This window comes from Culex pipiens, chromosome 1, assembly GCF_016801865.2.
Source record: "Culex pipiens pallens isolate TS chromosome 1, TS_CPP_V2, whole genome shotgun sequence".
In the NCBI taxonomy this organism is placed as follows: Eukaryota; Metazoa; Arthropoda; class Insecta; order Diptera; family Culicidae; genus Culex; species Culex pipiens.
Window position 1 is genome coordinate 87,600,171 of NC_068937.1, and position 15,192 is coordinate 87,615,362.

Genomic DNA, 15,192 nt, shown 5'->3' on the forward strand with positions numbered 1-15,192 from the left:
GAAACCCGTGCAGTTCGTGGTTCATGCGTCGCCGCCACACTCCGTCAGACACCTGCACTCCACCGTAGATCGTTTGTAGCACCTTCCGTTCGAAAACTTCAAGGGCACGTTCGTCCTCATGCCGCTTCGCTAGGTCTCGTGGCCATAGAGGACTACCGGTCTAATCAGTGTTCTGTACATCGTCAGCTTCGTGCGGCGTTGCACTCGATCCGAAGTGATTGTTGGAGTGGTCATGATTAACAACCCTGCATCTACTGTCGGGTCACCACCCAGTAAGAAATACGGGGCCGACCGGGTCTGATCGTCAGAGCGACGATCAGTCCTACAGGGGCCGATGCGGGTCTGATTTTGAGACACGCATCAGACCCGAATCAAGGTATTTTGCACCCGAAACGTCAACCTGTCAAGGTTGTTCGAACATCGCAAGAGGCCTACGTGCGGGGCCGATGTAAGAACGACGTCGTGGTGAAAAATCGGACGCGCGTCAACCCCGTTTTTTATTTTCTTTTTCTTCTTTTTCTCGCATCTGTCATCTTGTTTGTTGTTTTGATTGAAATATTTTGCTGGTGTTTATGTTTTTATTCAGTTTTTTCCTGGTTTACATTGATTTTCTTAAAAAATAGCTTCAAAGAACATAACAATTTTGGCGTCCATCGTTTTTTCCTCATCAGGGCATCCGCTTGGTTCGGGATTTCCACCAGCCAGGCCGTGCCGGTTGGTTCCTCCAGATAGTCGTGCTTGCAGTTCTGGCCTCTGGTTCCTCAGTTACCGGGAAGATTTTGAACGGAGGCGGACCGGAAGCGATCAAGCGGCACACGAGTAAGGGAAGTTTTGGTTGGTGGAGCCGTTTATGGAACTGGGCACGTTGGCCGCACATGGAATATACGGCAAGGATTGTTACGGTGGTGGGTCTGGGTGCTGGGCGTGGATTGTGTGATCGTGGCGAACGATGCCACGGTAAAGGGCGGAAGTTACCATCCGATTACGGCGAGAAAGCATCTGAGTGCGCAGAAGATTTTACAGGAAAATAATCCACCATGATCCGGTGGCTTGAATCTACCGCGGCCAGACGCCTTCGAGCCTGTTCCTTCCAGCGTCGTTCCAAGGGCACTTCCAGATTGGCGACCGTCAGTCGAACATGTTCCGTGCTGCCTCTTTCCAAGGGAACCTCGAGATCCATTGCCGTTCCGCATGGCAATTCCGGATTGCTTGAACCTGTTAGAAAAGAATTAGTGTTAGTGTTATCTGAATCAAGAAAATGTCACGAATATATTACGCGCGTCCGTGCAGCTTTTGATCCGTCCTTTCGAGGGCGCTTGCTGGGCGGTGACCATTCGGCGAGCCTGTTCCGTGCAGCCTTGTTCCGAGAACTTACAGGTTGGCAACCTGTGGGTCTTTTACTTCCAGCATCGTTTCTAGGGCACTTCCACTTTGGCGACCGTCCGGTGAACCTTTTTAGAGCTGGGCCGTCCTGGGCGGTTGCCCGCTTGATTCGATAGGGTATTGAGTGAGGTTGGGACGTGATATACGAAATGGTGATGTTTTTATTGATGCTCGGGGGATTGTACTCCATGGTTGGTTTGTACTCATCGTCGCGAATGCCACCTCCTCATCCGGAAGCAGGGTTTTTGAGCTTGAGAAGGTTAGTTTGGAACATTTGAAGGATGTCTGGTTTACCTAGGTTAACGCCATCGGATACGCGCTCCAAGATGGTCCAGTTGCGAGGCACCGAGTTGCAACTGACTGAAGTTGGAAGTCCGAAACTGGACCCTCAGCAAGTTGTTCTATTCCGATCGTAGTAGGGAGAATTTCCTTGGATGGACCACGGAGGAGATGGTGCAGACTTTGGGGTTAGCACGTTCCGTAACGAAGCATAAGTATTCGTCGTCCATCTTTTTGATCTCTTACATACGCGTACCGCTTCCGTCCTTCTCGGTGAGTGCCTCCGTTGGGTTGACGATGGTAAGGTTCCTCAGTTTGAAGACCGTCTGTTGACGGCAAGCGAGGTCGAATCCGCCGTCATGCCATTTGTCTAGAAAATCCAGCGCGTGACTTTTTTTTGGCATCTCTGGTCCTACGTCCTGGTCGATCCATGTCCTCCCACTTTTTGGGGGTGGCGCAACATTATTTGACCTGGAAGATGGAAAAGTTAGTTGGTATTGAGAAATGTAAAGAATGATTGTTTAACCTAAGCTCTCGCAGCATTGATTCCGCTACCACCGGCTTCTCCTGGACCATCTCCAAGTGGTACAGCTGTCCGACTTCAGCTTCGATTCCACAGCTCGCGAATCGTGTTGCTGGTGGTACTGGTTTTTTTTGCCCAACGCAGCGACTGCCTCCGCCAGACGATGATCCTACTTTTCCGCTTCACTCTCCAAAGATATGTTGCAGCTGCTGATTGTGCTGGCCATGGCAGTTGTCATCACTCAAAGGGCCTTGATTGAACTGCGTTGTACTGTTGTACGGCCACCGCCGCCGCTCATCTTGCTGGACGACTTCGGGCACCGCTGCTGAAGCGATCCTCCTCATCGGAGTCAATACGACGCATGATAATCATGGTACGATCTATTCCTCAACGCTGCTGCTTTCCCGCTGGTCGACACTTGCCCCCTGCTGCTGCTCCTGACTTACGCTTCCGCCGAGGTTCTGATGATTTGTACCGCCCGAGACGAAGTTCAGTATTTTATTGTATCCGCCTCCGCCAACATTGTTATTTTGCATTCCACTATTGTCCCGGTTGTCCATCGGTCCCAACGAAGGTGGACCGTCCGACGGAGGCGATGGCGATCCAGAACATCCACCTGCTCCTCCGCTACCACAATACATCTGTATCTGCGCACGGAACTGCGGCGGTAACGAAGCTTGCCCGTGGCCCGGGGCCGCTTGGTTGCTGTTTAGCCCGTTCATCACCGAACACTAACTAGCTCATATTGGCCACAGCCTGCTTGTTTGAAGTTATCTCGACGGATTTGCTGCATTCGTGGGATGCCACCGGAATCAGCAGCATGGAACGATCGTGCTGCTTGCGAATGTCCACGTCAGCCGGATCAACTTCCGGTGTCCTTGCGGCGGTACCTCACTCACGTTAAGTCGGAATTCAGTTGATGTGATGATTGCTAACGGAACCATTATCATAAGCTACTCTGTAACGGCGATTTATGCGCGGGATGGCAGCCGGTTTCGTCTGGGTCGAAACGAAAGTATTCTGCGAGACACGACGCCGCGCTATTGGCAAGACTAACTTTCACATTCTCCTCGGCCAAAGAGGTGGCACACAGCACGGCCTTTTCCGGATCGAACTCAGCAGCTGAACCATGTTGGTGACGCCCCGGGAGGTCGGTTCCGCCGTCATTTCCATTGAAGTGGTTTTGAAGTTTGGTTGAGGATCCACGTTGGACCGCTTGTTATGGACAAGTACATGGATCGGTCTTCGTCAACCGAACCTGGACGCGTTCGTAGAGCATCTCACTCATTGCTCTGAGGACACTTGTAGAGCAGAAACCGTCAACAGAACCTGTTCCAATCAGCGTTTTTCCGTGCCTGATCCGTGCAGCGACGTTCTGAGGGAGTTTGTAAGCCATGATAGTCCCGCGTGCCAGTTTGGTCAGCCTATTTACAGAGAAAAAAAATATTACACTGAGATTAGCCTTCTTTGTTCTCTCAACTTACAGGTTCTCGGGCGACACAGGAAACGGCCATCGCGGGATCCTAATCGAGCTGTTCTAATCCGTCGGCGAATCTCTTGAGTTCTTAAAAAGATGATTGCGTACACCCAGGTTGGATATATCCGCTTCTAGCACCGATGTATTGCACGTGTCCTACGTGCCCGGCTATCCTCACTCACGTTGGGCCGGAATTAAGTCTGTGGCGGCCGGAATCATCCGGGCGTAACTTCGCCGTAACCAACCAGCAGGACAGCTTCCATTTTCTCCTCGGTCAACGGTGCGACACGTGTCAACGATGCTCAGCTTCTGGTCCGCTTTGTTGTTGAACTGCGAGGTCAGTTCCGTCGACGAGCTATTTGTCTAGTGCCGGCCCCTTTTGGCAGACTAAAGCCTTCCACGCGCACGTGCTGGAAAAAACGAAATTCAAATGAGATTTTCACCCAGAATTCAAAGTGCCAGAAAACTGTAATATACTTCTTGACACGATGCAACTCCAAGGAGGTCCGATACAGCTTAGAAGTGCTGAATGATGGGCCAATTTCTTTTGTCCAGGGCAACTGGATCAGCTCTTGGAAGTTGATGGGCATACCAAGATCTTTCCTAAATTCTATTGCATAATTCTCCGGACATGTCACTGTTGGCCATCCTCCTGCGGCCGGTTTTGACCTTCGACGCCAACCATGTCCCGCCAATGTTTGTTGTACTCATCCGGAATTTCACTGTTAGGGTGGGACGGAGCTGTCTATCGCGTTAAGAAAGAAACCTACAAGGAACGACGGTGCGGCGTTCATCGGAACCACCCAGCTTGACGCTTTCTAAATCTCCTCGTTCATGGCCGCTTTGATGATACACTGCAGGATCGGTTCCGTTGGTTTTAGGGACGCCGGATCTGTTGGCTCTTGATCCGATTGAAGGGGTTTTCGCTAAGCTCATCGCTATTGCTCATACAGAGCGGAATTGAACCACTTTCCGCGACCGAACCGGACCACTTTCCGTCTCCACTGGCCAAGGCTATTAAGACGAGATGAAATTCTAAAAGAAAAGATTGTTTGTTTCCCTTAAACACGAGCTTTTTTTCCTTACTGTTTCTCTGGTGGCATCGGTAGCTTCTCCCGGTATTTAGCCATTCCTGTCGTCGTTCCCGATGGTTTCACAGCACCACAGACCACTCCGTCACCGCTGGCCACTGGTTCCAAAATTGATGTTGTGTTGGTTCTGGCAGGGGACGTAACGAAGCTGAAGTCGTCGTCCTCTACACCAGAATCGGTGTCCAGCGTGATTTCGCTGCTGCCCTTCTGCTCTGGAAGTAGAGGAAAAAAGAATATCATTGCCGGAAATCGTGTTTACGCCCGCAGTGAAACTCGCTTCCGTAATTTACTTACTCTTCCGCTGAAACCGTTGCTGTTGCACGCCATTGTTCCTGACCACGGAGTTCTTTTTGTGCCAGATTCAACTTATTAAAAAATCAAAATCGTACCGGAAAAATGTGGCTTAGCTTTTTCCACGATCAAAGACGCAAACAAAGCGAAGAGTTTTCATTTGACAGAACTTCCGAAAAATTCGCAAGCATGAATGAAAGAGATAGCATGCTTTGCGAAACATCGATGAAAATACAAAGCATGCTTTCTCTTTCACTCTTCCACGCAGCATACAGTTCATCGAAATTTTCGAAAAACATCGTTGCCTTACAAAACATCGTGGGTCTACGGACTTTCGATCTGGGCACTGTCGGGTCAACTGTGACCATCCAACGCGAGTGACCACTCTTATCACGGCTGCACGCGACCTACAGCAGCTGATCGCGGTATTGGTGATCGCTGATAGGACAAACACCAACATCAGGATGCACTTTTCCGGGGTCGATGACCGCCGGGCCGGGTTGATGACCTGACCTGCCTCAACGAACGACGGGAGCAGTTGACCTGCTGCGATTTTTAGTTTTAAGTTTTTAGAACCTCTCGAACCGGCAGATCGAAACGGTCGATTCTGCGCCTATCAGGCAATTTAAATGTGTTAGGCTTAATATTAATAAATGTAGTTCGTTTAACTTTTGTTTTGTGCAGTAAAATTGTGTTTAAAATTAAAGGGAATACCCCTGGGAGAGAGAGTGAGCTCGAAAACGAAAACGCGTCGCGCGGGTGCTGCCAAAAAAAATCGTTTTAACGCGTGAAGATTTACTGGATTTAGGAAGAAAGTTGTGCGAGTCGGTTCAATAGAAAGTGCGCAAATCGAGGAATGTGGAGTATCTGTGATTAATTGTGTTTTTCCGACGATTTTTGGTGTTAAATTGATGACCAATTTGACGCATGATTTCGGCCATATTTGACAGTTCTTTTTTTCACTCTCAGCAAAAGAGATTGAGAGAGAGTGTTTGCGAGAGACTCATCCTTGTTACACCGTGATTACACCGTCGCTCTTTGCAAGGTTTGTTTGCGTGCGTTTGTTTTGGTCGCGGCTGTGCGAAGTGGGACATATGAACATGTTAGCATCACGGGGGAGGGTAATGATCGAGGAGCCTCCTTTCCTTGTGCCTTCATGGTTTTAGTGGTGGGAAGTGAGTGATTGGGATTTCCAAAAGCCTGCATTCAGCATCAATGCTCATGTTGGTATCGGTGACGGTAAGCTACGTCATCGGCGGATAGAGGTGGAAATGAGTGCGTGTTATAAAGAAAAAGGAAGAGAAACAAGTGGGGTAACGTCGCTGCCAGCATCAGAGAACAAGTGAGAGAGAGTGAGGGGGAAGAATGTCTCCTTCTGCCCCATTCTACAACGAGTCGGTGCTACGGTGTCAGCTGGATATCAAGGAAAACCGCTCTCTTCGTGCCGATTTGCTCCATCTGAGAAGAGGGAATCTTCATGTTCAGCGAGCTAGATTGAAACAAGGGGTTTCCAGCATCGTGTCAGACTGGTCACTAATCCGGAATTACTTGGAATTTGAGCAAGTAATTCTGTAATTCCGGATTTACTGAGTAATTCCAGAGTAATCCTGGTAATTCCTAATAATCCCAGTAATCCTGGTAATTCCATGATTCTTGTTTGTGAAAACATACTTCAGAAAATAATAAAATAATAAAAAATAACTGTTAAAAAGATAATTTCGATAAACCTTTTATGATTCTATTTATTGCCTATTAATTTTCATGTAAGAAACCAAATTTACAGCTAATACGGGATCATTCGGATTTTGAGTAAGTAATTCAGTAATTCCAGAATTACACCGCAATTCTGCAGTAATTCCTGTAATTCTGGAATTACCTAGTAATTCCGTAGTAATTCGAGTAATTCCATAGTTACTCAGTAATTCGTGTATTTCCCATTAATTCAAGTAACTACTAGTAATTCTTTAAAGGTAAATCGGCAGAATGCATTTTGCTTTTCCTTGATGCTTTTTATGGTTGTAAGAAGTACAGAGCGGATTCGGAATGTCCGCAAATTTGGATGCTCTCTAATTCAAATGTATTCGAATGAAAAACACTCAAACGTCAAAATCAGTTGTCAAACTGATGTTGATGTTTACCACATTATTCGATGATTTCCAAGTAGGGCGTCCAATTTTCCCTGGGTTTAAGTTTACCGGAAAACGGAAAAAAATATTTTTTATTCCGGGAAATTTTTGAAAACGTCATAAAATCTATGTTTCCTTTATATTTGTTATGTTTTTAAAATCATAATATTAGCTCAATACTGTTAAAATCAATCTAAACAAGGATAGCACTTTTAGATAGTTTTAAAGATTTTTTTTTTGTTCTTTGTTGTGCTTTGAATTTTAAATGCACTCAAACGCCAAAATCAGTTTTCAAAATGATGTTGATATTTACCCAATTGTTCGATGATTTCCAAGCAGGACGTCTAATTTTCCCAGGTTTTGAGTTTCCCGGAAAACGGGAAAAATATTTATTAATTCCCGGGAAGTTTTTCGTTTTTGAAAAAAGTCATAAAATCTATGTTTTCTTTATATTTGTTATGTTTTTCAAGCTTTAAATTTATAGAATTAGCTCAATACTATTAATATCAATCTAAACAAGGATAGCAGTTTTTAGATAGCTTAAATTTTTTTTTGCTGTTTTCTGTTGTGCATTGAATTTTATATGCACCACATTTCTAATTCAAATTAAATAAGTATCTTATAAATATTTATTTTTTATTTATTTCTATATGACATGACTAAAACAGCTTAAAAATTGATTTAAGATGTCTAAAAAAACAAAAATGACAACAAATAAAATGGTACCAATTTATGTAATATTTTAGAAAAGTTTAAACTTATGAATTGTAATACTAATGTAATTTCCAGGCCAAATTAAGATTTTTGTTTAATTCCGGGAATTCCCCGTACAACATATAAAAATCCCGGGAATTTTGTGCCGGGAATTCCCGGGATGGACGTACTATTGCCAAGCACGTGGTTTTGTGCATTTGACAGCTGTCATTCGAACCAATTCTAAATATGCTGGAAGCTAGGCAGTAATTCCAAGTTATTTTTAAAAATTTGAGCAATTCTGCGTGGTTTCTGGAAATCCCAAGTAATTCTGGGAAATCAAAGTAATTCATGACATATTGCCAGTAATCCTGGTAATTCCATTTAGACTGGTCAGTAATCCTTGATGCTGGAAACCCCTTGGATTGAAAGAGAGTGAATACTCAAGGATGTTACAAATCTGAGGTAAGCTCGTTCTTTTTTTCAGGAAATGTGTGAGCACACACTCCATTATAAAATTTCAAGGTAAGTCGAAAATCTAATTTCTTTATACAAATAAATTTAAATTAGTGTTATCATTCAATAATCCATGTTAGGAAATAATTTTGTTAGTTTAGCTAAACAAGCTGCCTGAAAATATATAAATAAAATGTTTATATTTTGTATTAATGTTTTTATCTATCTATCCACAGAGAGCGAGTTGTGGCGCTATAACCACGGCAAATAGTGTCCAGGTCATTTGTGGAAATACAATGTCCCATCCCTAGAGGGTCCCGGAGCACCAAAACTTCTTAGCATGGTGGCTCCCAACGATCAATTGCCTAAACAAACAGGAACGTGAGCGGGGGATCCCCACGTTTCTTCCTCCCCTGTAGATTCAGAACTGTATTGCTGTTTGAACATTCGTGTTCAAACTCAATCCAATTCAACGAATCATCTTTGCGGTTAACTTTACGCAGTTGGCCTGGCCGCTTTAACTTTTGTGATGTTTCAAAGCAATTTATTGCATTGGGGCACTGCAATTGTTAATAATGACAAGAGGATGCTAGGCGTTAATCAACCTAAGGCATTTTCCAGGATGCCCTCGAAAGACTGGCTGCGCTAGGGTTAGATTAGATTAGATTAGATTAGAAATTGTGTTTAAAATTAAAGTGCTGTTTTTCTGTAATTGCGTGTTGTTTTATTGTGAATTGGCAAGAAACCCGGAAGCCACCCAACGCACGGACTACCCAACGAACCAGGACCAGACCAGCCAGCCCAATCCGATCCGGTCGATGCTGGGGGCTACCAGAGCTGTTGAAGACTAAGTTGTACTCCGGCTCCCCAACAGTGATTGTTTTCCGTAATCCGAAGTACGCACGATTCCCAGCAAAAATACGAGTCCGGATCTCTTTGCTGGTGTCGTTGTCGGCGGTTACCAGCGATCCCAAGTACACGAACTCGTTCACCTCCTCCAACTCACCACCATCCACAGTTAGAGGGGTGAGACTTGGGGGGCCGACGTCCTTCGAACCCCTTCCTCTCATGTACTTCGTCTTCGTCGTATTCATGCCAAGTCCTACACGCCTTGCTTGTACCTTCAGTCGGGTGTAGACATCCGTCTCCAGGTTTCTTTCCACAATGTCGATGTCATCGGCAAAAGCAAGCAACTGGTAGGACTTGTTCATAATCGTGCATCTCGTTTCGATGCCCGCCCTTCGTTCCCGTTATTGATCAAAATGGTTAAAAAATATCAGTGCAAATAAAGTATCCTTTAACCTTCGGGAAGTCGCGTGTTTTCGCCTTTCTTACAAGTGCCCTTACAAACTGTGTACAAAGTACACGTACGCGACCTCCGGTGGGTTAAAGAAGCCAATTTTTTTAATTAAGTATAAGATATTCAAAATAAGAGTCGTGATTTTTTCTAAGCAAACGAGTTCGACAATTCTCTGCAAAGAGCAGAAAAACTTAAGTAATGTCATTAGAATAAATAAAAGATGATTGAAAAGAATATTTTTTCGGCTTTTAAAAAGAGTAATTTATAAATTGAATTAACAAATTGTGATTCTAAATCTAAGTTATTCGCTCTACAGCATTGCCTTGGCGTTCTCGATTGCGAGATTCCTACTCGAAACTAGGTGTCCAAAGGCTTGATTGTTGAGGCAATTGCAAACCTCTTTTTACACCTAAGCTTCCATCCACCACGGGATTCGAACTGACGACCTTTGGATTGTTAGTCCAACTGCCTAAAAGTGACTCCACTGAGGCAGGACCCAGGGAGACGACTCCTACACCTGGACTGAGCTAACGACCTAACCTCTAGGTTAGATCGGGGCCAACATTTACTTCCCCGTCCGACGGAAGGCGTGATCAGGCAAATCTCGTCTCCAAAATGCCACCGGGACCTTCTGGGATCGAACCCACACAGCTAAAAAAGTAGTAATCCAGCTGCGTGTAAATGGCCTGGGTGTAAAATTAATATTGCATTATTTTATGCAATTTTATGTGATTTTACACTCTGAAATAAGAAGCCCATCAGTATGGGAAACCTACTTGACCGAAATGTCGAACTCATATATGCGTTTATCCTTCCAGCTTTTCATCGGTCTGATGGCCGAGTGAGCTAAGACGCCAGTCCTTACTGTTGGTGCTGGTTTTGAATCCCGTCGGTTGCAACTTTTTTTTGTGTTTGCAAAAATTGTACATGCAGTGTGTAATATTAAGTGTTTATTTTGACGAAGGTGATGTGCATGCTTTTGCATGCGATTTTACCATCGGATTTTTTGCTGTGCAGGCCGACTGGGTGAGAGGCAACCACGCTTGCCCCTACACCACGGGTCCTGGCAAATTGTGATTATACGATTGAAAAAAAATTATTGGTCCTGATATTAAAAAAACAACAACCTTCCAAAATGTTTAACAAGGTCAGTTCATTAACCATCCCAAGTAGCACTCATAACTTGTCGACTGTTGAATAATAGTTAGACAGTTGTTTTTGATCAACATACGAGAAAAAATCTCAACATTAGTTGAATAACAGTTTGTTTAACTACTTGTGTAACTGGCTTATATAACTATTTAGTTTTGTGCCACATAAGTGTTAAAATACAGTCAACTTCACACTTTTCCAACTTTAACGAGACACATCAGCCGGAAACCCGTCCCCGAAATTTTTTTTTCTAAAACTGGTATATCTCGAAAACTACAAAACATATCGATATGGTTTTTGATTTAGCCCCTAGAGTATTAATTTCTGAACACTTTGCAACTGAGCTAAACTATTTTTACAATACCATTGTTTCAATGTTGGGTCCGAGAGTACAATGTTGCATGCTGTTTTTGCATTCTACATATTATTTTTTGGTCGTGTAACCCCAACAGGGCAAAAACCACATGCCAGTCCAAAAAAAGGAAGTTGGTACGCGCTTTGCAAGACAATTATCTATTCATTGAATATAAATTTGTATTGATCTGAGTTTTCGTTTTTTAATAGTAAATATTCTACAAAAAAATATTTTTATCCAACCCAAATCATGCAACAGGCACGCGACAGGCAATTTTGTTGCGTACAACAAAAGTGGCAACACAACAGGGAAAATTCTCACAAGTTTGGGTGGTTAAGCACTCGCTAAAGGAAAGGAGCTATTTCAATTTGCTTGATTTTTTATTTAAACAACTTATTTTGAAACACTTTTGATGGAAACTTGCTTGCTCACTTCCAATTGAGGTATTTAACACTTGATATCAGTTGAAAACGCTTTTTATGAGCTCTATTTGATATGCCAAGATGCTTTCCCTCATCTGCAATGTTATCCTCAAAAATAGCTGTCTTGAATAAGAACAATATTGTACTGTTTATTTCACTGCTTATCTAACATTGCCAAGGGATGGCATCTTCTGAAAAATGGGCGTGGCCAATCATTCTATAAATAACCTTAGGTTTTCTCGCAATGTTACATAAATGTTATCGGAGAGCAGTTTATATAACTGATTATCAACATACACATTCAATTTGACATTGCGTGTTGTTTGGTGGTGTAAATTTGTACGTGAGGAATTTAGAGTTTAAATAATGATTATTTATCGAAGATTGCAATAATTTTAATTGTTGACCGATTAGTTTGTAAACATATAACCGGTAAAAGCTACAAAAATTATCAGCTTATAGAGTTTATGACAAACAACAATTTAAAATCACTCCATTCTCAATATTACTCCGTGGTACGGTACGGTAATCGAAATGACAGTTGAAATGGTTTGTTGTAACAAAGTTATATAATGAATTTATAAAAACTGACATGAAACAAACATATGAAACTTCGATTTTAATTCCAGTCACTGTTGAGTTAAGTTCTTTTGCTCACTGCTGTATAACAAAGCTGACAGCAGCCTTCTTATTGACGCCCCGTGGAGTGATGCGGAAGTGCACCTGGACCTGCCGTGGGAGAACAACAAGTCGTCGGATCGAATCTTGGGAAAGAAGAAGTTCTAATCTAATTTAATCTAATCTAATCAAACCCTAGCGCAGCCAATCTTTCGAAGGGATCCTGGAGAGTGCCTTAGGTTAGATGCACCTAGCCTCTTCTTGTCATTTATTAACATTTGTAGTGTACCATTGCAATAGAATGCATTGAAACATCACAAAACGTTAAACCGGCCAGGTCTACTGCGTAAAGTTTACCGCAGAGATGATTCGTTGAATTGGATTGAGTTTGAGCACGGGGTGTGTGTTCAAACCACAATACAGTTCTGAATCTACAGGGGAGGAAGAAGCGTGGGGACACACCACCATACGCTCCGAGTTTTGGTTTTAGGCGAGGGGCGTGACAATGGCCTTAATATATTAAATACTCGCATTTAATACATTAAGAAATTAAATACCTCTTGCCATTTGACATTTGACCGCGCCACACCTGCTTTGTTAAAAACTTTGTTTTTGCTTTTGCGCGCTACTGTCAAATTTGTTTTTATTTTTGTTTCAAACCCAATTTCACTACCAAAAAAAGTTTTATCTTTTCTGGAATCTGGCCACTTGAAAAGCAATCGCCCACCAAAGAATCAAACTCCAACATCACCTACGTGTGGATACAAATTAAGTCGTAGGGATCCAACTCGACGGCGGAAGCAGCCAACACCCAAAGAGCATCGATTACGCAAAATATTCGACCCGCTGGAAGCGTCTTCGGTTCAAGTCCACAAACGGGCCATTGTACTATGAATGGCCACCGCAGTTACTACCTCCTCCGAACCAGAGTCCGGCCCGTCCGCGGCGGAGGCCATCTCCACGGAACACGCGCAAGACCAAGAAGCCGACAACCCTGTCAACTAAGATAGAGACCAAACTTACGACAAATTGAGCATCGAGTTTCTTTACGGAGGGTGACGTCCCCAAGGACGGCGGGGAAAGTTTTCTCCGGTGCGTCCGGAACGCTGTTGGTGAGGGCTTCTTCAACCCGCAGTTTGCCGTGAGTGTTTTATAGTTATTAAACAAACACAGTCAGAAAATTATTGTTTATTTCAGATCAACCAGGGACGCGTCCTTCGTTCGATTGTGCCACGTGTGCGCTTCACGACTGATCCAGAACCTCGGAACGAGTGCCGCCAAGACCAGTCGAGACGAAGTTGGATTCACCTGCGAAAATCACGTTGAATGGAATTGTTTCGACTCAAAACCCCGACGGTGATTCCATTCTGTTCGCGTTTCAAGTACCTACCGCGACAAAAGCAGCCCCGACAAGCATGCTCAATTTAATTTAAGTTGCCTGGGCCCTTGGCAGTTGTTTATTGTTTTTAATTCATTTATTTATTTGATTAATTTATGATGGAAACCATTTAAATAAATAAATCAAATTTGCTTTTTAACTGTCTAACAAATATTGCTGCACCGCCGGGCTCAAGGTCGTACCGGTGATGGTGGTCGTCACGGAGCCAAAAGACGTCACGGATTGAGCGGGCACGAGGTGTTGTACGGCTAGCCCGCTCGACGGTGGACCCGACTTCTGTGGAGGTATGATGACCTTCTGCTCATTTGGCGACAGGTACGTCCCTGACTGAGATTGCTGCTGGTGTTGTTGTTGCATATGTGGCTGCATATGGCCAATGCTTCTCGTTCGAGGTCCTCCAATCAGTTGACACTGTGGTTGTTGCTACTGCTGCTGCTGCAGACTAAGATGCGAACTTCCGGAAGGTGGTGTCGTCTAGTTGCTCTATGCTTTGAAGCGGACCGGCGATGATATGGCATTCCCACGGTAACCTGGTGCCTTCGAGGCATCCACCTGGAAAAACGAAGTTGACTTTATAGCTGTCGGCCACCATTGCTAGTACCAACCACTAGTGTCTTCCTTTTTATCTACAAGGACTTCGCCGCCCTGGGCTCCTAAGTGTATGAAAGCATGGCACGGAGCGACGGCGCCGAGTACCCATATTTACACAAAGAATTTGAGAGCGCCCGCCGCGGGATTCGAACCGACGACCTCTGGATTGTGAGTCCAGTGCGCGGTCCGATTGATCCACACGGGCGGGAAACCTGGAGGAGAAACAAAAAAAGAAGCGTTTAACTCGTGAAACTCTACCTAACAACTATCCTACCACTCATCCTACATGTAGCGGTTCGTTCTCGAGCATAAACGCTCCGTAATAACTCTGGGCGCCACTTCCGCCGCCTCCAACACCACCACTCGAGCTCGTCCACTGGTTGCTGCCCTAGGAATCGTTAAACAGCGAGTACTCCTCCGCTTCGTTCGCGTGAAGGTTGTTGTTGGTCTTGGACTCCTGGTTACTGGGCGATGACCGCAGCGACTGATGGGAGGAATAAGTGGTCATTCCGCTGCCGATTGGACCGGCGCTGCTCCTGGAAACGGCGGCAGATGTCGATATAGTCCCGGCCGCGTAAGAAGTGGGGGTGAAGGTGTAATGTTGTTGTCGCGAGCAAACAGTTGTCCGGTCGGGGTGATTGATCGACTTAGGCCGGATCCGATCGGGACGTTGGAGTTGAAGCTAAAAGCTAAACCATCTCGGCCATCGACGACGAAGGTCTTTTCTTCCCCGATCGATCCTCTGGCCTGCAGCATCTCCTGTAACAGCTACTTTTTCTGATCTCCTGCGACACCTGATCGTTCTCCTGCTTATATTTTATTTTGCGACAGTTCCACCCAACACAACAAAAACAAACACGCGCGTTGTCAAACGGTCAATCGAACCAATGTGGTGTAAAAAGAGGTGGCGATGTTTTGATCGTAAACAAAATTAATTTCTCGTTAATTAATTAATTCCGGCATTAAATTAATTTATTTTATTTAATTTCTTACTATTGTCGCGCCCCTCGGTTTTAGGTTATTATTCGTTGGGAGC

The 15,192-nt window shown here is 44.4% G+C and overlaps 2 long non-coding RNA genes across 2 annotated transcripts; both read right to left on the reverse strand.

Annotated features, from left to right (window-relative positions):
- Positions 1–359: 359 nt before the first annotated feature.
- Positions 360–5,317, reverse strand: LOC120425819 (uncharacterized). The gene is made up of 7 exons (XR_005606599.2): positions 5,048–5,317; positions 4,749–4,965; positions 4,140–4,697; positions 3,670–4,072; positions 2,189–3,609; positions 1,277–2,133; positions 360–1,215 (listed from the first exon to the last, which is right to left on the reverse strand). It is a non-coding gene; the product is annotated as an uncharacterized LOC120425819 (long non-coding RNA).
- Positions 5,318–13,211: 7,894 nt separating this feature from the next.
- Positions 13,212–14,476, reverse strand: LOC128093823 (uncharacterized). Its single transcript, XR_008212772.1, has 2 exons — positions 14,369–14,476; positions 13,212–14,117 (listed from the first exon to the last, which is right to left on the reverse strand). It is a non-coding gene; the product is annotated as an uncharacterized LOC128093823 (long non-coding RNA).
- Between the last annotated feature and the right edge of the window lie 716 nt (positions 14,477–15,192).